This window comes from Rhinopithecus roxellana, chromosome 10 (genome assembly GCF_007565055.1).
Source record: "Rhinopithecus roxellana isolate Shanxi Qingling chromosome 10, ASM756505v1, whole genome shotgun sequence".
NCBI lineage: Eukaryota > Metazoa > Chordata > Mammalia > Primates > Cercopithecidae > Rhinopithecus > Rhinopithecus roxellana.
In genome coordinates, this window is record NC_044558.1 from 28,100,902 (window position 1) to 28,125,600 (window position 24,699).

Consider the following 24,699-nt stretch of genomic DNA (forward strand, 5'->3'; position numbering starts at 1 on the left):
TTTTATAATGAAAAATGTTTGACCTTTTATTTCAATGAGTAAAATAGACAATCAGACTTATAAAAAGAAAGACTGATTAATGCAATTATTGTCTGCAATTAGTACTCTGGGCATAACAGCTTTTATAACCTACTTAATAAATGCACAGTCTTAAATGTCGTTGGTATGCTTAGTAGTTCCTTAAACCCCATTAAAGTATACATCCCTTATATATTTCATTTTAAACTGGTTCTATTACTTTTTCCTATGTCTAAAATTGAAGTTCAGAGCTTTTAAACTATTATAATAGGACATCATCGTCATCATCATCATCATCATCATCCTTTTCACCATCATCCTTATCATCATTATCATCATCTCACTTTAGGCAATTAACAGAGATACTCGGAAAATCTCTATGTGTTATTCCAGGCTAGCCCTCTAATAAATTCAAAGACTTCTCACATGCTTTTATATTTGGTGAACTATTTTAGATAACTTTTGTTTTATAGCCCAATGCAAATTTTTTTAGGCCAACTTATTCCAGAGGCAGAATTTTGTTTTATAGTAAACATATGTGCCTTGGGTCGGGCATGGTGGCTCACGCCTGTAATCCCAGCACTTTGGGAGGCTGAGGCGGGTGGATCACCTGAGGTCAGAAGTTCAAGACCAGCCTGGCCATCCCGGTGAAACCCCATTTCTACTAAAAATACAAATATTAGCTGGGCATGGTGGCAGATGCCTGTAATCTGAGCTACTCAGGAGGCTGAATCAGGAGAATCACTTGAACCTGGGAGGTGGAGTTTGCAGTGACCCAAGACTGCGCCGTTGCACTCCAGCCTGGGTGACAGAGCAAGACTCTTAAAAAAAAAAAAGGGGGGGGGGGTCTAATTGAAAGACTCAAACAATCATTAGTCATTCTAAGAATCCTTAATCCAATAGCCACTATGCATTTATACCTGATTTTGTTACTTTATGGTGAGTAATTACCACCTGCGTCCTGGAGAAAGCCTTGATAAGAGAAGCTAATTTCCATTTTCATGTTTACCATTTCTTTACATAAATTATTATAGATCAAGCTCCTGATTCACATTTTGTTTTAATCAAACCTTTTTAAAAATCCTGATACCATCAATAGAAGAACAAGCCAGATTCTATTTAATAATGGAATTACATTGTTATCGACATACCAAAAATTGAATTTTGATCCTTCCTACTGTCAAATAACATACAACGATTCAGTTCAGTCTTCCATTAAAATTTCACATTTATTTGTTTGTTTTCAAACTCAAACCCTTTTATGCTCAGCTTGATGGCAAGTTATCGTATGATTAAAATGAAGGTACCCAACACTTCTACCAAAACCATTATTGACCCAGACATAAGTCACATACCAAGGAAAATGGCCATTACATTAAATTCATGAAGATTCTAGAATCTAAGGTCATGTCTATCTACATGGTCCTCTGAAAAGTGTTACTGTGGCTACAAAATCAATTTGTGATGCCTGTCCTCATTGGGAAAGCAATCACTTCTGAGGCCTTTAAGCTTTAACTCTCTGATATTCAACAGCATAGTCCTGTTATTTCTTCATCAAACTTGTCAAACATGACTAATCACTTGTACATATAAAGATTGCCTAGAGCTTACCTCAGGCCATATAAATTATACATGTAAGATATAAAAACTGTACAGTTATAAAATAGGTGACAACTGTAATATCTAACATAATGAAAGAGGTTAAGATTCAAAAACAAGCTTGATTGGTCTTTTTGTTCTATGTTGAATTTAACCATCTTTAGGTCTCCAATCTAGTCTTTACCCTGTTCAAAGGAAGAGAGCTGGGAGAGGAAGAGGTACAAACTCCCTCAAATTACACTAAATTCTGGCTTCACTGTCATGAAAGAGAAGTCCTCCAAGGGATACAACAGCCAGTGAGAATAATTTGGATAAATATCGTCTAACCAGACTCTTGCATTCTCTGAAAATGTTAACATGTAGTGGTCACAATCAAGTCATGCATTCTCTGGCCTTGTTTACCACAATTATTAATGAGCTAACCCTGAAAATACTCGATCTAACACAAAAGGGGTCAGGTTCCTTTAACACGAAGTGTGTCAGAGAAGAGAGAGCCCAAGGTGTTATCCTGAAATTCTAGAAGACTTTCAATGTGGCCTAATGCTTTACTCTCAGGGAGCAAGCCAGAAGCGTTGCATTTTCTGTAAGAATCTCTAACCCACTTAGCACTCTATCTCCTGGGCCTGGCCTTTTGTTTGTTTGCCTTAAGCCTAGACCTGATTTAGTTAGACAAGCAGACTCAGTCAGAGTCTTGTCATTCAAAATCCCTTCCTGAGCCTTTTTTTATTTTATTAATATCATTAGTCTGTTCCCAACACCCTGTGAAGACTTTCTCAATTATCATGTTCCTCATATATCAACATTTAAATTCCAAGATAAATGTAAACAAGCTACTTTGGGTTGCAAAGTACAACAAATATATACACACATGTATTATATTTAAATGTATTTAAAAGTCACAAGCTTGCAATTTAAAAGAAATGTATGGAGGTCCTTTTATAAGGCAAATAAGCTTGAAATAAAGCAGTGAGGAAACGTGTATTAGAGTAAGCATGGGTTGTGAATTACAAGAGTCAGATACATGTCCCAACCCTCCCAAAGGCTTATTGTATAATCTCAGGCAAGTAAATCACTGAACCTCCCAACTACGATTTTTGTTCTTTACAACTGGAGTATTGGATTATATAATCCCCATGTTCCCAGTAGCTTTAAAATTTAACTAAATTATGTTTTAATTAACCACCTGAGTTATGAGCCCTCAGCTTCTACAGTTTATCAACACAAATGACCCTCTGCATATGCAGTGTCCACTTCTACCCGTGAGTTACATCTCATACCTCACATGCCACCCACGCAAAAGTTTTAGGCCCTTGCTCTAAATAGAGACAATTATAACTTATGCCAAATGAGACATTGGCTGGGATTTTGCCATCTTCTGTATTTAGGGACACTAATTCCTTAGCTTTAAAAGGTAGGATCATTTTTTCCTTTCTCACAGAATTACTGTAAACATTCAATAAAATAATGCATATGCTGATGCTAGTATATCTGGAGGAGAAAAGAGTAAGTTTGATTTTTCACATTTAGATAGAATTGCCTATAAGCCATTGGTTATTCTGGCCCCAAACCATGACAGATATTTTACTAATGTGAACTTGCTATTAGTCAATAATTTATTGGTCCATCTTTTCTCTTTTCCCCTTTATTCGCCTTCATCCCCAGCAAGGCTGTGAATTCACCAGTAGCAGAGCCTATGCTCATAATGAAATTCACTGTAGTATCTACATTGTTTGGCACAGTATTTTGCACATTTTAAGACTTCATGTTTAATGAAGGTGATGGTAATTTTGGCAATACACAAGAAATGGTTTCAGAAAAATTTAGGGAGACCAATTAGAAGACAATTAAAGTAATACAATAGAAATTTGATTTCTAAGAAATAGAAATTTCTAAGTTTGTAACTTAGAAAACAGTATTAGCAGTGAGAATGCAGTTATGTGGATGGATTTGCGATACATTTATAAGGTAGAGTCATCAGTACTAGCTGATGAAGTGGACGTGAGGGGGAGGGAGAGAGAGCAGTCAAGGACAATCACCAGCCTTCTAGCTTTAATCGGGTGAAAGGTGGTGTCATTTACAGAGAAGAGTAGAGGTTTTGTACATATTAAGTCTGAGATGACTGTGAGCTATCCAAATGTCAAACAGATGGTTGAATATGAGAATCTTGAAATCAGAAGCAGCATGACAGCTTTAGAAATACAGCATTCAGATTATAAATTATAAGTGAAGTCATGGAAGTCCATGGAATTTCCTAGATGAAAGGATATTGAATCGGGGACCTAGAAGAGAATCCTGATAATTTCTCATATTTAATAACCTAGTTGAGAAAAAATAACCAATAATGAGAACAAGGAATAGATGACAGAGATACTGGAGCAAAATCTAGAGATGTTATCATGAAAGTCAAGGGCAGAAGGTATTTCTAGTAAAAGAAAGTTACCAGCGGTATCACATTCTACTAAATCAGCTAAATCATAAAAACATTTTCAATATTTATACCATTTTTATATTGCACTATTGTAAATTGTTTGCAAACTACAGAAAACTAAAAAGAAAGAAAGTAAAACAAACACTCATAATCCTATAACTCTGAGATAACTCCAAATAACTTGATATGTAGCCTACTGGTACTTTTTTGATATATACATCACAGATATTTTAAATACCACAATCATAGCATTTTTTAAATAAAAATAATATGTTACTATAGCTATATTTGGCATAACATTAAATCAGTCATTGAACACCTCTTATAATCTGTTTTAGGCACAGGAGATAGCAGGATAAATCTCAATAAGCTGCAGTTTGATAAGGTATGGTAAAAAATAAAATAATTAGAGTATAAATGAAATAATGGAAAAACAAGTAATTAACTAAGGAAAAGCACCATAAAGGGGGAAGTACTCTTCTCAGATCATAAGAATTGATTCCATTTGTCTTTGCGACACTCCTACGCAAGCAGCACAATTGTTTTCCTAAATTCATAGATAAGAAAACTGAAGCATAGATGATTAATAACTTACCTGAGATCACACAGCTAATACGTGATATAGCCAGGAATCAACCAAGACAATCCAATAGCAGAGCCTGTGCTCTTCATCACCATGTGATGCTGCTTCCTATCACCTGTAGGACTTTATTTAGCAGAAGGTATGCACAAACGCGGGGAGATACAAGTCCATGATCTACTAAAGGAAGAGTCAGATGTTTTCTGTAGCAGTACAGAGTGTCAGTGTAAAATAGTGGAGGAGATCAGACTGGGAGAATAGGTTGCAGATAGATTATAAAAGCATTTATGCCATATTAAGGAATTTGGACCTTACCCTTGAGGCAATAGGGAGCCACTGAATGATTTTATGCAGGAGGAGGACATAAATTCTGTGTGGACTTCCAACTCAAAATATTGGCATCACCAATTTCAGTTCTAACGTGTCAGAAATCATTTGTTTCTCTTTCTTTTCACAGCATTATACTTTAACTTGTTTTTAGAAGCATAGAGGCATTAATAATAAAATTAGCAGTAATGACATCTTAGATGGAACAAGAAGTCTGTGCCTCACTCCAAGGGGCAGTTGGGAGAATGTTAGGACATGTACTGTGTGCCTTTGTTTAGATATAAATGTCTTCAGAGAGTTTATGACCAATTGGAAGGGCCATTTCTTCCTGTTTCTTGTGTTCCCCAGGTAGCAACTGAAGAAGGTGCAGGCCAATGAGACATTATCTTTAAATGTTAAGAGGATACAACTGAGTAAGTGGAAGAGCACATATTTACTACTGGAGATAGTTCTGATTAGGGTATATATTTTCTAGTACTTTGCTACAAAGTCATTCCTTACTGCTTTGTGACTACATTGGATATGTTTTCTTTAACTTCATTTTCCTGTCTTGTAGAATACACATGATTTTACTAGAAAATACAGAATTTCAAATCAAGGATATAACTTAAGATATTATTAGTTTCCAGATCCACAAAATATTTTTAATGCACTTGGGAATTTGTCTTTCAGGTTTTCAAGGTGTTTGATATCATATAGAGCAAATGTTTTGGAAACATGAATATAGTCTTACCTTTTTAAATTGATATTAAAGGTATCTATTTTCTAATTGATATAAAAGGTTTTCTATAGGAAAACCTTTTCCCAGAACTATTAAATGGAAAAAAAAAAAAAAAAAAAAAAAAAAAAAAAACAACTAAGTTAAATTTATAGACCTTGATTTTTATTTCCTCATTTTAAATGGGAGTGCCAGAGAAAAACCAAAGTGACTAAAAGATACGAAAAAAAGGCATAAAGTGTAGAGCTGAATCATTTTCAGAGCACTGGTAATAGGATTTGTTCATGCTCCATTTTAGCAAATGAATATGGAAGGGACAGACAATGTTTTATTTGGGAAATTAGACCATTTCCTTTCTCAGTTAACTGTAAACAACCCGTGAGATTTTATGAGCTTCCTTTTATGTTGCAGCTGAAATTTGTAGAGCTACGGATTCTGTTATTCTGCTTCCTAGAGACCAAAGGTAATTAGTCATGGTTTGCCAAAATCCAGTCTCACAAGCAGAATATTAAATTAAGGTGAATAAGTATGCCCCCACATTCAGGAAATTTAAGCAGCAGAACAAATAAAAAGGAAAGGAGTTTTGCTCTGTTGGATAGATTAAAAGCTAGTACTGAGCCTTGAATTCTAAGGCTGAGCTCTGCCACTCCCTTGTTGTTTATGAGAAACTCTGTTAAAGCTGGAAAAGTCCTAGGCAAAAAATCTCACTTTATCGCTTTATGTAGCCACTCCCCTCCATCTTTGTTCAACACACTATCCTCTCACACTCCCACCACCCCATCATCAGTTGCCTCTTCTTTTAATCTGATTCACATCAAGGTAAAAATGACTTGATATTGGGGGGTGATGTGTGGAATAAGCAAAGCTAATCCCCAAGGAATAAGTTTCCAATAATGAACAATAGGCAATATAACACTTCAATCAGCACACTGTTTCGAAGCTTATGAGTTTAGGTAGTTTTCCCAGGTCTCACTGAATGATGCTAATTAGGCAGCATGATTTTGCTCTTCCTAAACTTGAATCCCGAATTCTCTAAATACATACACTTGGACACAGCTATAAAAAACCTTGGGTGTAATACTTCATCTCTCTGGTTTTAGTTTCCTCATCTCTACAGCTGAAATGACAATAATAATGCCAGCCTTATTACCTCGCAACCACCCCATAATACCTCTTGAGTATCTGGAACTACAGGTGCATGCCACTAGGCCTGGCTCAATTTTTAATTTTTAGTGGAGACAGGGTGTCCCTGTGTTGTGAGGGCTGGTCTCGAACTCCTGAGCTCAAGTAATCCTCCCTGATTGAGAGGATTGTCCCAGGCCGGGAAGGGAGGTATTATAGGGTTGTCAGGAGGAATAAAAGAGCTACAATTGTCTTGGTCACAGCAAGCACTCAATAATTGTTAGCTGTTATTTATTTATAAATGTTCTCAGGGTTCTAAAGGAAAAAGATAAATGCTCGGCATCAATTTTGTTAACAATTTCCCAAAATCATTATTATTATTAAGAATAGGCCAGCATGGTGGCACACACCTGTGATCCCAACTACTTAGGAAGCTGAGGTGGAAGGATCACTTGAGCCCAGGAGTTTGAGGGCCCAGTGAATGGTGACTGTGCCGCTGCACTCCAGCCTGCGTGACAGAGCAAGACCCTCAAGAAAAAAATATATATATGTCAAACTTATCATTTATGATTTGTGGGTTAAAATATTTAAAATATTTGCAATTTCCTCTGCCAAACTTACAGTTTTTGTAGCACCGCTCCTTTTTTTTTTTTTTTTTTTTTAGACAGAGTCTTGTTCTGTCACCCAGACCAGAGGAGTGCAGTGGTGTGATGTTGGTTCACTACAACCTCTGCCTCCTGAGCTCAAGCCATTCTTGAGCCTCAGCCTCCAAAGTAGCTGTGATTACAGGCATGTGCCACCCCACCCCTGGCTAATTTTTGTACTGTTAGTAGATGTGGGGTTTCACCATGTTGTCTAGGCTGATTGCCAACTGCTGGCCTCTAGTCATCTGCCCACCTCAGCCTCCCAAAGTGCTGGAATTACAGGCCTGCACCACCGCACCCAGCCTAGCACTCCCTTCTTACAAAGAGTTGGTAGAGGTAGGATTGATGTATCATGATGTAGTAGAAAAATGCTTGGACTTAGTTCTCCATGAACTGGAGGTGGCAATTGCCCACTTTGTTGAGTCATAGTGGTATATGGAGGACACTAGTTATCTAGATTAATCAAACAGCATATTAAAGAAAGAGGAAGAAGGCGGCTTGTGGAGGTATATAAATTCAGCCATGGTAAGATGTCTCCATTTCTACTTTCCACCAAATAGAACTTTCTACGGAGTAATCCATTAATTGTCTTAGTCCATTCAGGATGTTATAACAAAATACCATAAACTGGATGATTTACAAACCACAATTCTAAATACTGGGAAAGTCCAGGGTGAAGGTTCCAGCAGATTTGGTGTCTGGGGAGTGCCTCTTTCCTAGACTACTGTCTTTTCACTACAACCTAGCATGATGGAAGGGAGGAGGGTGCTCTCTGGAGTCTCTTTTATAAGGGCATGAGAAAAAGAAAAGTAGAGAAAACAGCTCAGAGCAATCTGGGCTATGCAAGATATGCAGGTTGCAGGTTCACGTGAGTATGGGACTTCAGACTTCAGTCAACTTGCCGCTGGCCCTGCCATGGCCCCATTATCTTCATGTTGCTAGAATTTATAATACAGTGAACAATGTATAGTCAATCAATAGCTTATGTTATTTTAATATGAATTTTTGGTAAATGCCTCAGGAACTGCCTCTTTTTTTCCTTTAAAAATTTACTTGTAACTGCTGCTAATCAGAGCTTATATTCAGGGCAATAGAATCTATGCTTCTGAATTGTTACTTCTCAAGCTTAGCCCAAGCAAACTCTCTACTTACATTAATTTTTGACTCAGCATCTTCCTTTGGGTTGACACATCTCATGTAGCTAATAGGATTCAGAGTGACTCCCTCTGACCACCTGGTACTCCTCTTTTTTTTTTCTTTGAAACAGTTTCACGCTTGTCACCCAGGCTGGAGTGCAGTGGCACGACCTTCAGCTTACTGCAACCTCCACCTCCCAGGTTCAAGCGAGTCTCCTGTCTCAGTCTCCCGAGTAGCTGGGATTACAGGCATGCTCCACCATGTCCAGCTAATTTTGTATTTTCAGTAGAGACAAGGTTTCACCATGTTGGCCAGATTGGTCTCCAACTCCGACCTCAAGTAATCTGCCTGCCTTGGCCTCCCAAAGTGCTGGTATTACAGGCGTGAGCCACCGCGCCTGGCCTGGTACTTCTCTTGAAAGTGGCACTTGGAACAGCACACACTCTTCATCTGTAGATGTTTCATTGGGTATTTCAGGTGAGTTCTCCTGAATTCAGACCTCCAAATCTTTGACTGGAGATCTAGACTTTATTTGAGCTGTTTTCAAACCCTCTCTTTTTTTAAAAAGTGAGAATTTTGGTCTCTTCTTTAGACAGGAGATTCAGGTAAAAAAGCGCTGCAGAGAACCACCTTTTATTCAGCTTCTGTCTCACAGCAGACGTTTAGGTCCTTGTTCATTCCTGGGCGTAGGCTGAACTAACTCTAGGAGAAATTTAGTTTATAGTTTAAACAAAGACAGTAACAGCCCTTTCCCAAAGCAGACCTCCTTCTTGTCTCAGGACTAGATTGCCTCTGTAGGACTAACATTAGCCAAAGGACTAACATTGGCCACAAGATTAGAAATTATGGTTTAGGAATCCTGCAGCTGGAGGCTACATGATTCTGACCCTCCCTAAACTGCTCCAAAGATTAGTGCTTGAGATATTTTGCAGACTCCGCACTTGATGGATCAGCTGGCACCACCCAGCTCAAGTAGGCACCGGTGGTTTCATTTTACATAGCAAGCTTTTAAGATTGCAGCTGTTTTCTATTGCTTGAAACTTCAGACTTAGCTTCTCATTTGTGACCAACTCCTCTTAGTTTCTTCTTTTCTTTTTTTTTTGAGACGGAGTCTCGCTCTGCCGCCCAGGCTGGAGTGCAGTGGCCGGATCTCAGCTCACTGCAAGCTCCGCCTCCCGGGTTCACGCCATTCTCCTGCCTCAGCCTCCCGAGTAGCTGGGACTACAGGCGCCCGCCAGGTCGTCCGGCTATTTTGTATTTTTAGTAGAGACGGGGGTTTCACCGTGTTAGCCAGGATGGTCTCGATCTCCTGACCTCGTGATCCGCCCATCTCGGCCTCCCAAAGTGCTGGGATTACAGGCTTGAGCCACCGCGCCCGGCCAACTCCTCTTAGTTTCTAACTGAAAAGTGTGCCCCCATTTGCTCTTCTGCATGAGTATAATATGAGAGTCTTGTTCTCCACACCTTGAGCGCTCTGCTACCATCTAGCAGTTAGAGGCAGTCCAAGATACATCACACTTTAACCCTAAATACATTCCTGGCCTCAATCACTTTAGAAAAGCTTCTGAATTATGGAAAATCAAATTTCAAAATCTAAACACTTTTTTAAAAACATCAGATTAATTTATGTATAACATTATAGGGCATCCTTTTGTAAATATCTAGGAAAATGAAGCCACCTAACCCTGAATAATCATTAGAATCGGTAGCCAAAATACAGATTCTTTGAAATGTCTGAAATAATTTATTTGCACTCACATTTAGAAAAACTTGGTCTTTGGTTGGTTTTAGAACCAAACAAACTGAATGAAAGACCTGGTTTATGTTTGTCATGCCTAAAATCTGATAAGAGAAAGCTGATTTTAGGCTCTACTTTTAATATCTTTCAGCTTTTCCTCTTTTGGATCCTGTTTCTGGGAATTTTGTCCTTTGACTAAAACCCCCTTTTAAATGTTTTTCTCCTCTGTTTGCTTACTATTGAAAGCGTCTTTGCAAAATTGTGACTGAGACAGTGAAAGAAATCTAACTTAACTGACTTCATCTTGCTTCTAACCTCCAAGCTGTCCTTGTTCATTCCTGGGCGTAGGCTGAACTAACTCTAGGAGAAATTTAGTTTATCGTTTAAACAAAGACGGTAACAGCCCTTTCCCAAAGCAGACCTCCTTCTTGTCTCAGAACTAGATTGCCTCTGTAGGACTAACATTAGCCAAAGGACTAACATTGGCCACAAGATTAGAAATTATGGTTTAGGAATCCTGCAGCTGGAGGCTACATGATTCTGACCCTCCCTAAACTGCTCCAAAGATTAGTGCTTGAGATATTTTGCAGACTCCGCACTTGATGGATCAGCTGGCACCACCCAGATCAATAAACTGACTCATCCGATCTTGTGGCCCCCACCCAGGAGCTGACTCAGCACAAGAAGACAGCTTTGACTCCCTATGATTTCATCCCTGACCAATCAGCACTGCTGGCTCACTGACTTCCCCCCACCCACCACGTTATCCTTAAAAACTCTGCTCTCCGAATGCTCAGGGAGACTGATTTGAGTAATAATAAAACTCTGGTCTCCCACACAGCCGGCTCCGCTTGAATTTTTCTTTCTCTATTGCAGTTCCCCTGTCTTGACGAATCAGTTCTCTCTCGGCGATGGGCAAGGGACAACACTATCTTGTTGTCATGATTTTTGCTGAAGAATGTAAAACTATACTGATTTTTTTGTTTGTTTGTTTGTTTTTGAGATGGAGTTTTGCTCTTGTTGCCCAGGCTGGAGTGCAATGGTGCGATCTCAGCTCACTGCAACCTCCACCTCCCAGGATCAAGCAATTCTCCCGCCTCAAACTCTCTACTAGCTGGGATTACAGGCATGAGCCACCACCCTCAGCTAATTTTTGTATTTTTAGTAGAGATAGGGATTCACCATGTTGGCCAGGCTGGTCTCAAACTCCTGACCTCACGTGATCCATCCCCGCTTGGCCTCCCAAAGTGCTGGGATTACAGGCATGAGTCACAGTGCCTGGCCTGTATTGATGTTTTAGAAAGCTTCAAATCTCTCAAAATTAGTTCCTCTAAGATTTATTCTTCTATTACCTTCCACTTTTGCTCCTCCTTTCTTTTGCCATATTGATACCACATGAAGAAATCTAGAGGAGACAACTAATGACTTTGAGATCCCTTGAAAAACAGAAAAAAGCACTACTCACCCCGCCTACTTTGTGGGGTTTTCTGTTTTCCTTGTAAAGCCTGAAGAGTTCTGGGCAGTTTCTTCTCAGTTTCAAAAAGCTCTGCTCTATTTTGCACTATGTTACCTGAATCTCCTTGGTTTGGGGTGGTAGCCGGGATTACTTTGTATTGTGAGCGATAACTTGACTTTTTTGTGTGCAATGGCCGGCAAGTTACCTGTGAAAGTTGCACTTTTGAAAATGGCTGACAGCAGTTGCAATGAATGGATGTAACTGCAGGGGGCCTACCTACGTCTTTGTGCACTTAGATAAAAAAGGCACTGCTTACACATTTAGAGAAATGTCTTTTTGGTAACATGTACTATCGAAGCTTGTGTAGCCCAGTGTCATGGCTTTTCCCTCTTTTTGGGACCCAAGATTCAGTGTAAAAGTGGGATCCTTGATTTTTAAACATGTAGATACTTTGCCTTCCAATTGTACCCTCTTTTCAAATTTAAATATTAGACCCTGGAAACTATAAATGCTTTCTCTGCTCTACTCATTAAAGCACTCTACCCTGATGTCAGTAATCTAATAAAGAAACAAAGTTGAAAAGATCACCTATCCAACTAGATTGGTCTCCAAAATATGACTTTCAGGCATTTAGCTGGTTATTTTGAAACTTTTTGTAAAGAAATTTACATCTGTAAAGGAAATCTCCATTTGTAATGGCATTTCCCTGCAACCAAGCCATTAGAAACTTTTTGTTTGTTTGTTTGTTTGTTTGTTTGGAGATAGTGTCTTGCTATGTTGCCCAGCCTGGTCTTGAACTCCTGGGCTCAAGCAATCCTCCCACCTTGGCCTCCCAAAGTGCTGGGATTACAGGCATCAACCACCATGCGCAGCAAGCCATTGGAAACTTACAATGGGAAAGGCATTGGCTTTACATTTAAATACCAAACCTTACCTTAGTTTAAGCTACTTTTTCTCACAATCTTGTCTTGACTGGTTATTTCTGTTTCCACAAACAATGGTGTTTAGATCTAAGTTCTATGCCTATGGAATGTTAATTTTCACTTGAGTCACATCTTTGAAAATGAAAATTTAGGGTTGCCTAGCTAACAATTTTTTATAGCAATGGTACAGGTAATAAATAAATTGATAAGCTAAAGGAGGAAAGAAAATTATTTGAAAATCGACAAGTGAAGAATCTTATATAGCTACAAGATTTGTTTCTTTGTTCCTATGTCTGTAGGTTTATATCGGTCATGTATGTAATATTTCACTACCAAAATATATGAAAGAACTCTAATTAATTGGACTTAAGAAAAAGTGCTTGAATCAAGTATTTATCAGAAAAATAGAAACTGATTCAAATGTCTTTTAGTTCACATGACTGGTAATTATTTGGTAAATAAAACTGGTTTTATGGTTTAAGGAAAGCAGCCATCTCTTCTACCAGCGAAAATACCCATGTATTTTAACTTGATGGTTTTACAGGCTGTAGAAATGATGAACAAAGAAATAACTTGAGTTGATAGCTAGCTTTTTAAAATAAGCTACTCAAGCATAATTGTTAAGAATGAATAAATTGGCCGGGCATGGTTGCTCACACCTGTAATCCCAGCACTTTGGGAGGCTGAGGTAGGTGGATCACGTGAGGAGAGGAGTTTGAGAACAGCCTGGCCAACATGGCAAAACCCCGTCTCTACTAAAAGTACAATATCAGCCAGGCATGGTGGTGGATGCCTGTAATCCCAGCTACTCAGGAGGCTGAGGCAGGAGAAACACGTTAACCTGGGAGGCAGAGGTTACAGTGAGCTGAGATTGTGCTACTGCAAACCAGCCTGGGTGACAGAGAGAGACTCTGTCTCAAAAAAAAAAAAAAAAAAAAAGAGAGATTGAATAAATTACGTTAATGTAAATGGAATAAAAGCCCAGCACTCTCGGAGGCCGAGGTGGGTGGATCACCTGAGGTCGGGAGTTTGTGACCAGCCTGGCCAACATGGTAAAACCCTAACTCTACTAAAAATAAAAAAATTAGCTGGGGTATGGTGGCACATCCTTGTGATTCCAGCTACTCGGGAAGCTGAGGCAGGAAAATTGTTTGAACCCAAGAGGCAGAGGTTGCAGTGAGCTGAGATCACACCACTACACTCCAGCTGGATGACAGAGCGAGACTCTGTCTCAAAAAAAAATAAAAAATCATAAAATATCTGAGTCATTTCTATAGAAAATCTAAATGCATTTAGATCTTTTAATAAACAAAAATTGTGAAAATGTCTTTCTAGAAATTATGAAATGATTTCATCTATAAATACTGATATAAAACAGTTCGAAATTACCTACTTTTGGGTTTTCCCTGGAAGATAGGATTACTAAGAGTTAAAATTGTTGTTAATATGTGTAATTAAAATTAAGTATAACAGAAACAATTTCACATAAAGAGTGTATAAAGAAAGCAATATGTAAAGAAAGCTGAAGAGAAATTAATTTTTTTCCTTTTAGGTGAGAGACAACTGTGTGTTTGAAATTATAAGAGGAAAAGAGAAGTAAATTTTATTTCTGAGATAGACAGCCAAAATAAAAAAGGAAATATAGGACAAAACTAAAGGTTTAAACAATCTGTAGAAAGTTTGTGAAAGGTTTATCTTGTGAAAGATTCGGTATGTGATCCAATTGGCTAAAATTAAAAGGGAATACTTAGATTTTGTTTGTTTTTGAGATGGAGTCTGGCTCTGTTACCTAGGTTGAAGTGCAGTGGCACGATCTCGGCTTACTGCAACCTCCGTCTCCTGGGTTCAAGAGATTCTCCTGCCTTATCCTCCTGAGTAGCTGGGAATACAGGTGCCCACAACCATGCCTGGCTAATTTTTTTTTTATTTTTAGTAGAGACGGGGTTTCACCATATTGGCCTGGCTGGTCTCGAACTCCTGACCTTGTGATCTGCCCACCTTGGCCTTCCAAAGTGCTGGGATGACAGGTGTGGGCCACTGCACCTGCCCAGGGAATACTTAATTTTTCTAAATATTTATAATTAATATCAAAATCACGCTGACATAAAGAGTGTGAGGGCCTGTGTTAGAATAACAGGATTTTCTTAGAGTATTGATCTGCTCTTTAACTGAAATTGTTAGTTTTGCAAGGTTTGTGAAAATCTTATCTTTTGTGGTCAAAGCTATTGAGATTGGATGAATATGTTTATAAGTTTATACTAATATGCTGATGCAAAGAGAGAATTTGGTTTTCTCTTTTGTACAGAATTTTCACATAATAGCCATAAGTGATCATAAGACTTCGTTCACCTTTTGAGTAAACTGCAAAATAAAAATAAAGCGAGAAAGACAGATTGTGTTGGGGCTCCTGCTGTCTTTATTAGATGTTTTGATTGTTTAAAAACCTGATTCTTCTATCAAAGATAAAAGATTTTGCTTTTTGAAATCTTTGAATTATCATTTTGGTTAATTGAACTATTAGTTTAGAGTGACCTATGATCCCATTTTTATCAAGTGTTTTAAACCTTTAATATTTAATATACTATTGGGGAACTCAACCCCAATATTTCAACATAGGTTCTTTCTATCTACTGTAAGTGTTGTCCAGCGAGAAATAAAGAGAGACAGTACAGAGAGACGAATTTTACAGCTGGGCTGCCAGGGATGACATCACATATCAGTAGGACCGTGATGCTTGCCTGAGTCTCAGACCAGCAAGTTTTTATTAAGGGTTTCAAAAGGGGAGGGGTGTAAGAACAGAGAGTAGGTACAAAGATCACATGCTTCAAAGAGCAAAAAGCAGAACCACTGATAAGGGTCTATGTTCAGTGGTGCACGTATTGTCTTGATAAACATCTTAAACAACAGAAAACAGGGTTCTAGAGCAGAGAACCAGTCTGACCACAAATTTACCAGGGCTGAGTTTTCCCAACCCTAGTAAGCCTGAGGGTACTGCAGGAGACCAGGGCTTATTTCAGTCCTTATCTCAACTGCACAAGACAGACATTTCCGGAGTGCCCATTTATAGACCTCCCCCAATGAATGCATTTCTTCCCCAGGGTATTAATATTAATATTCCTTGCTAGGAAAATAATTTAGCGATATGTTTCCTACTTGCACGTCCATTTATAGACTCTCTGCAAGAAGAAAATATAAGTCTTTTTGCCCGAACCCGCAGGCAGGCAGACCTTATGGTTGCCTTCCCTTGTTCCATAAAAATTACTATTGTTCTGTTCTTTTTCAAGGTGCACTGATTTCATGTTGTTCAAACACACATTTTACAATCAATATGTACAGTTAACACAATTATCATAGTGGTCCTGAGGTGATGTACATCCTCAGCTTACAAAGATAACAGGATTAAGAGATTAAAGACAGGCATAAGAAATTATAAAAGTATTATTTGAGAACTAATAAATGTCCATACTAAAATGAGATCTTCACAATTTATATTCCTCTGCCACGGCTCCAGCTAGTCCCTCCATTTGGGGTCTCTGACTTCCCATAACAACATACTTCCAAAAATAAAATTTTAAATTCTAAAATTAAGTCTTTTCTTAACCCCTGGAAGCCCAAAGGTTTATTAGGCTCTATTAGGTTCTTATTAGGCTTATGTGGTATATTAAAATCTTATTTAAAACATTGTCAAATAAGAAACTCTGTTTAACTTTGTTTAAGTTATATTTATATGAATGTTAATATGTGTTCCACACTTTTACAATAGTCCTAAAATTCTGATATGTCTATATATATGTTATTAGAGGTTAGTGTAGTTATTATTAGAAATTGTTGTATGTCACATAAAAGACCAAATTTCCTTATTAATAGTGGTTTACAATTGGCTATAGACCAAAATTTGCCTGTTTTTCAAGGAAATTCATGGAAAAGGACACTGAAATGTACTCTTGAATACAAGTTTTTAAGTTTGGAGGTCATATAATAAACTGATGTGTTCATGAAGATTGCTAACCCAACATCAAATAGAATGAAAATTAATTACATGACACTAAACTAATTAGGAGCGACATGATTTTTAGAGCTTTTTATTTGAAATTTTGCTGATTATTTTTATATTTTGTTTTCCAGAGCCAGGAAAACTTTTTTCTTTGAGCTATTTATAACTTATAACCATTGCATAAAATGTAACTTTGTGAGCAAAATGGAAACATTTGCCTCTCCACCCGGTTTTTCCAAAACTTGGAAACTATTTGTGAGCATTCTGATTTTATGATAATCCAGGTATTTGCATAAGCTCAATATGAATCTGTTTTCTGTAACAGGACATAATTAGAGACACTGGTTGTTTTATCAAGGTCTTGACTGAAGTGACATGTTTTGTGACCAAACTGCTTTGAGGAATTGAGGTTGACTTTTATAGACATGATAAAAAGCACTGTGTAAAGGCAGGCCTGGTACTTTGTCTTCATGATTCTCTTAATTTAATTTTATTTTATTTTATTGGCTCTCACCTTTTTTTTGTTTTGTTTTGTTTTGTTTTGTTTTGTTTTGTTTTGTGATGGAGTTTTGCTCTTGTTGCCCAGGCTGGAGTGCAATCTCGGCTCACTGCAACCTCTGCCTCCTGGGTTCAAGTGATTCTCCTACCTCAGCTTCCTGAGTAACTGGGATTATAGGCATGCACCATCATGCCTGGCTTATTTTGTATTTTTAGTAGAGATGGGGTTTCTTCTTGTTGGTCAAGCTGGTCTCAAACTCCCGACCTCAGGTGATCCACCTGCCTCAGCCTCCCAATGTGCTGGGATTACAGGCATGAACCACCATGCCCAGCCCTAGCAAAACCGACTTTAAAAATGTATACAGTCAATCACTATTCTTACTGAACTTTATGCAAATAATCAGACTAAGTATAATACTACTAGTTATTTTGCAAGTAAATTGACTCTACTAAGATTTATTTTTGGTAAAAATAGGAACTGGAGAGAGAATACAATTGTGTGCACTTGTTAATAGATTATTTCAGCCCTAACCATTGTTTTTGAATTTTTATTATTTTATTAAAATTTGGACCTAATCTCCAATGGAGTAGATGTATCTCTCATTGTTTTACTTCTTCTGAGAAAACCAAAAACATGAAATTCCAAGATTAGAGGTGATTTAACAAGCAGCAGCAATTACATAAATCAGTGACTTGACTGAGGACTATCGAGGAATGAGCCTTCCCAGCACCAAGGGATGAGAACCTCTATCTCTATAACCTAAGCAGAGATTTATTATCATGCTTCCATGGGAAGATTTTTTTATCAATGGAGGGGAAATGAGAAAAGAAAAAATAGCGTACAGTAGTTTGAGTTACATGAGTTATGGAGACGGAGGGAGATATGAGTGTGGGATTTCAGTCATGCCCCTCCATTTCCCTCACCCATGCCTGGAGGAAATTATTTAAGTCTTTTTATTCCCGGCTAACTGCCTCAGCTGTTATCTTCATGTTCCTGGAATTTGCGATAAAAAGAACAATATATAGTCAATCAATCATTTATTTTGTTTCACTAATTATTGATAAACAACTCAGGAACTGCCTCTTCTTTCTCTTTAAAAATCCACTTGTAACCCGTTGCTGATTATCAGAGTGTATATTCAGGGCAACTTGAATCTATGTTCATGGATTGCAATTCTCAAGCTTGACCCAAATAAACTCTCTACTTATACTAATTTTGCTGCAGCGTCTTCCTTTTAGGTTGACGGGCATTAATCACATTCATGTGCCCTTGTAACTTAATCACTTCCCAAAGACCCCATTTCCTAATATCATCACCTTGGAGGTGAGGATTTCACATAGAAAATTTGGCAGGACACAAACATTCAGACAATAAAAGTGTTAATCTGGGCTGAATGGACCCTGCTTTCCTAATGTCCATTGGGAAGACGAATCAGCCAATGTGTAGCATTGACTATCTCTACTTGTTTCTCTCTTGGCTTTTGTATCATTTCTGGTTTTCCTCCTACTTTAGTGACCATTATATCTCAGGTTGATTTTTATTGTCTTATCTTTTTTTAACTCTCTCATTTAAAAGTCCAGTCATTAATTGCCCCACTGTTATTCATATGCAACATTCCACTTGGAAAATCTCAGTAGATTCAACTACCATTTTTAAGTGGGTTACTCCCAAAACACACCTATCTGTAGTTTAGCCTTCTCGGCTCTACTTTGGACTAACCAGCTACTTGCTGTAAACCTCCATGAGATATTACACAATCATCTGACACTTAGCCCAGTACTGAACTTAACTCAAATCCCAAGTGAAAAGAATTTTTTACACTCTATCTTGGAAAATTACACTACTATCAACCCAGTCACTCAAGCCAGAACCTAAAAGTCCTCTTAGTAAAGTGCTTTGTATGTAACCTCCATTATCACCGCTTATGTCTATTCTCCCTTAATATTTCTCACATGTCTCCAATCCACCACTGTAATTTAATTTAGCCTCTCCTGGCTTCTTGACTGATTGAATATAATAGCCATAAAGTGGTCTCCCTACATTTGATATTCTCATTCTTAAGTCTTTCCTCTCACTATGACCAGTGATCCCTCATATGGCAAACTGAACTTGTCTTTCTGCTTAAAACTTGTAATAGCCTCCCACAGCTTTCAAGATAAAATTTAAAATATATAGGCTGGTACATGGGTATTCACACTCTGACCTTGACTCTTCGTCTATCATTGGACTGTGACTGCAGTATCCACATTTATCCCCTTGAGGCCACAGGACAGTTTCTGACACAGGCATCAAGATCAGCAATTGAATTCAGGCAATGCATTGAATTCCACTTGAGACACTCTCTATTACACCAAATTACTTCCAGAGACAAAGGAAGGAACTAAAACTGGCTTTCCAACATTTGAGAGTAGTTGGCCATGGATGTGGAAAATTCAGTGACATAATGTGTAAATAATGCTAGTTGGACTCCACAAGCCGGTTTGAGCTAGATGAAGTACAGAGTACCCAGGCTAATTAGTGGTGTCTTTTTCAGACTTAAGTACTATAAGTATAGAAATCATATATTAATGGACTTTGTATATATGGTGCTTAATACACTAACTAGTCAAATTATTATTTAGGGAATAAAAGAAAAAGCAATAGGGGAGGACATAAGAGCGTTTATTTGGCACCTCACTCACTTCCTACATTTCCTTCATTATTATAGTATTCGATGTGATAGAAGATGAGAGAAAAGGAAAATATTCACCAGAATTTTAAAACATTTACTGAGGTAGGATTTACATATGGTAGTGCCTCCTTTTCTGAGGTTTCATCTTCTTTTTTTTTTTTTTTTTTTTTTATTATTATACTTTAAGTTCTAGGGTACATGTGCATAACGTGCAGGTTTGTTACATATGTATACTTGTGCCATGTTGGTGTGCTGCACCCATCACCTCGTCAGCACCCATCAATTCGTCATTTATATCAGGTATAACTCCCAGTGCAATCCCTCCCCCCTTCCCCCTCCCCATGATAGGCCCCAGTGTGTGATGTTCCCCTTCCCGAGTCTAAGTGATCTCATTGTTCAGTTCCCACCTATAAGTGAGAACATGCGGTGTTTGGTTTTCTCTTCTTGTGATAGTTTGCTAAGAATGATGGTTTCCAGCTGCATCCATGTCCCTACAAAGGACAAAAACTCATCCATTTTTATGGCTGCATAGTATTCCATGGTGTATATGTGCCACATTTTCTTCATCCAGTCTGTCACTGATGGACATTTGGGTTGATTCCAAGTCTTTGCTATTGTGAATAGTGCCACAATAAACATACGTGTGCATGTGTCTTTATAGCAGCATGATTTATAATCCTTTGGGTATATACCCAGTAGTGGGATGGCTGGGTCATATGGTACATCTAGTTCTAGATCCTTGAGGAATTGCCATACTGTTTTCCATAATGGTTGAACTAGTTTACAATCCCACCAACAGTGTAAAAGTGTTCCTATTTCTCCACATCCTCTCCAGCACCTGTTGTTTCCTGACTTCTTAATGATTGCCATTCTAACTGGTGTGAGATTGTATCTCATTATGGTTTTGATTTGCATTTCTCTGATGGCGAGTGATGATGAGCATTTTTTCATGTGTCTGTTGGCTGTATGAATGTCTTCTTTTGAGAAATGTCTGTTCATATCCTTTGCCCACTTTTTGATGGGTTTTTTTTTTTTTTTTTCTTGTAAATTTGTTTGAGTTCTTTGTAGGTTCTGGATATTAGCCCTTTGTCAGATGAGTAGATTGCAAAAATTTTCTCCCATTCTGTAGGTTGCCTGTTCACTCTGATGGTAGTTTCTTTTGCTGTGCAGAAGCTCTTTAGTTTAATTGGATCCCATTTGTCAATTTTGGCTTTTGCTGCCATTGCTTTCGGTGTTTTAGACATGAAGTCCTTGCCCATGCCTATGTCCTGAATGGTACTACCTAGGTTTTCTTCTAGAGTTTTTATGGTATTAAGTCTAACATTTAAGTCTCTAATCCATCTTGAATTAATTTTCATATAAGGAGTAAGGAAAGGATCCAGTTTCAGCTTTCTACTTATGGCTAGCCAATTTTCCCAGCACCATTTATTAAATAGGGAATCCTTTCCCCATTTCTTGTTTCTCTCAGGTTTGTCAAAGATCAGATGGCTGTAGATGTGTGGTATTATTTCTGAGGACTCTGTTCTGTTCCATTGGTCTATATCTCTGTTTTGGTACCAGTACCATGCTGTTTTGGTTACTGTAGCCTTGTAGTAGTAGTTTGAAGTCAGGTAGCATGATGCCTCCAGCTTTGTTCTTTTGACTTAGGATTATCTTGGCAATGCAGGCTCTTTTTTGGTTCCATATGAACTTTAAAACAGTTTTTTCCAATTCCGTGAAGAAAGTCATTGGTAGCTTGATGGGGATGGCATTGAATCTATAAATAACCTTGGCCAGTATGGCCATTTTCACGATATTGATTCTTCCTATCCATGAGCATGGTATGTTCTTCCATTTGTTTGTGTCCTCTTTGATTTCACTGAGCGGTGGTTTGTAGTTCTCCTTGAAGAGGTCCTTTACATCCCTTGGAAGTTGGATTCCTAGGTATTTTATTCTCTTTGAAGCAATTGTGAATGGAAGTTCATTCATGATTTGGCTCTCTGTTTGTCTGATACTGGTGTATAAGAATGCTTGTGATTTTTGCACATTAATTTTGTATCCTGAGACTTTGCTGAAGTTGCTTATCAGCTTAAGGAGATTTTGGGCTGAGACAATGGGGTTTTCTAAATATACAATCATGTCATCTGCAAACAGGGACAATTTGACTTCTTCTTTTCCTAACTGAATACCCTTGATTTCTTTCTCTTGCCTGATTGCCCTAGCCAGAACTTCCAACACTATGTTGAATAGGAGTGGTGAGAGAGGGCATCCCTGTCTTGTGCCAGTTTTCAAAGGGAATTTTTCCAGTTTTTGCCCATTCAATATGATATTGGCTGTGGGTTTGTCATAAATAGCTCTTATTGTTTTGAGGTACGTTCCATCAATACCGAATTTATTGAGCATTTTTAGCATGAAGGGCTGTTAAATTTTGTCAAAAGCCTTTTCTGCATCTATTGAGATAATCATGTGGTTCTTGTCTTTGGTTCTGCTTATATACTGGATTACGTTTAGTGATTTGCGAATGTTGAACCAGCCTTGCATCCCAGGGATGAAGCCCACTTGATCATGGTGGATAAGCTTTTTGATGTGCTGCTGAATCTGGTTTGCCAGTATTTTATTGAGGATTTTTGCATCGATGTTCATCAGGGATATTGGTCTAAAATTCTCTTTTTTTGTTGTGTCTCTGCCAGGCTTTGGTATCAGGATGATGTTGGCCTCATAAAATGAGTTAGGGAGAATTCTGAGGTTTCATCTTCTTAGTTTTTTTTTTTTTTTTTTTTTTTTTTTTTTGAGATGGAGTCTCGCTCTGTCACCCAGGCTAGAGTGCAGTGGCCGGATCTCAGCTCACTGCAAGCTCCGCCTCCCGGGTTTACGCCATTCTCCTGCCTCAGCCTCCCGAGTAGCTGGGACTACAAGCTCCCGCCACCTCGCCCGGCTAGTTTTTTATATTTTTTAGTAGAGACGGGGTTTCACCGGGTTAGCCAGGATGGTCTCGATCTCCTGACCTTGTGATCCGCCCGTCTCGGCCTCCCGAAGTGCTGGGATTACAGGCTTGAGCCACCGCGCCCGGCCATCTTCTTAGTTTTTGCTACCTGTAGTCAACCTCAGTCCATAAATATTACATAGAAATTTCCAGAAATAAATAATTTCTAAGTTTTAAATTGTTTGTGGTTCTGAGTAGTGTGATGAAACGTTGCAGTGTCTCCCTCTGTCAGGGGATTGGTTCCAGGACCCTCTTAGGATACCAAAAGCCAAGGATGTTCAAACTCCTTATATAAAATGGGATACTGTTTACATATAACGTATTCACATCTTCCCATGTACTTTAAATCATCTCTAAATTACTTATAATATCTAATGCTATGTAAGTAGTTTTTCTACCTAGTGTTTTATTTGTGTTATTTTTCTTGTTATACTGTTATTTTTTATTTATTTAAAAATATTTTTTATTTGTAGTTGGTTGAATCTGTGGAGGTAGAATCCACAGAGGGTCAATTACAATAGCCTGATGCTACATCACAATGCCTACATCATTCACGTCACTTCATCTCATTATGTAGGCATTTTATCATCTCAAATTCTCACAGAAAGAAGGGTGAGTATAGTGCAGTGAGATAGAGAGATCACATTCACATAACTTTTATTACAATGTATTGTTATAATTGTTCCAGTTTATTATTAGTTATTGTTGTTAACCTCTTAATGCACCTAATTTATAAACTAAACTTTATTACAGATATGAATGTACAGTCTTAATGTCACTTTTTTTTCTTTTTTATTTTGAGATGGAGTTTCACTCTATTGCCCAGGCTGGATGCAGTGGCCTGATATCGGCTCACTGCAACCTCCACCTCCTGGGTTCAAGCAATACTCAGCCTCCCGAGTAGCTGGGATTACAGGCAATTGCCACTAAGCCCGGCTAAAGTTTGTATTTTTATTAGAGATGGGGTTTCACCATGTTGGCCAGGCTGGTCTTGAACTCTCAACTTCAAGTGATCCACCCACCTCGGCCTCCTAAAGTGCTGGGATTGCAGGCATGAGCCACCATGCCTGGCCCAGTCTTAATGTTACTTCATGATAGAAATACATTCTGAGAAATGCAGCAGTAGGTGATTTTATTGTTGTGCAAACATCAAAAAGTGTACATACATCAACCGAGATGCTATAGCCAGTACACACCTAGTCTATATGGTACAGCCTATTTATCGCTCCTAGGCGACAACCTGTACAGCATGCTGCTGTACTGAAAACTGTAGTCATTTGTAACTCAATCGTAGCATGTGTGTATCTAAACATAGAATAGGTACAGTAAAGAAATGATATAAAAGATAACAAATGGTACACCTGGATAGGCCACTTACCATGAATGAAATTTGCAGGGCTGGAAGTTGCTCTAGGTGAGGCAGTGAATGAGTAATAAGTCAATGTGAAGGCCTAGGGCATTACTCTATATTACTATAACATTAGTAAACACTGTATATACATACCTAGGCTACACTCAGTTTACAAAACAGTACTTTCCTTTCTTTAATACTCACATAATTTTAGCTTATTGTAACTTTAACTTTATAAACTTTTTAAATTTGTTAAGCTTTTTGACATTTTATAATAAAACTTAGCTTTAAACTCACATTACACAATTGTAGAAAACATTTTTATCTCTTTATTCTGTACGCTTTTTCCACTTTTAAAATATTAATTTTTTACTTTTTAAATTTTTTTGTTAAATTGTAAGCACAAACACACACATTAGCCTAGGCCTACACAGCGTCAGGATCACCAGTATCACTGTCTTCCAACCTCCACATCTTATCCCACTGAAGCTCTTCAAGGACAATAACACACATGGAGTTGTCATTTCTATGA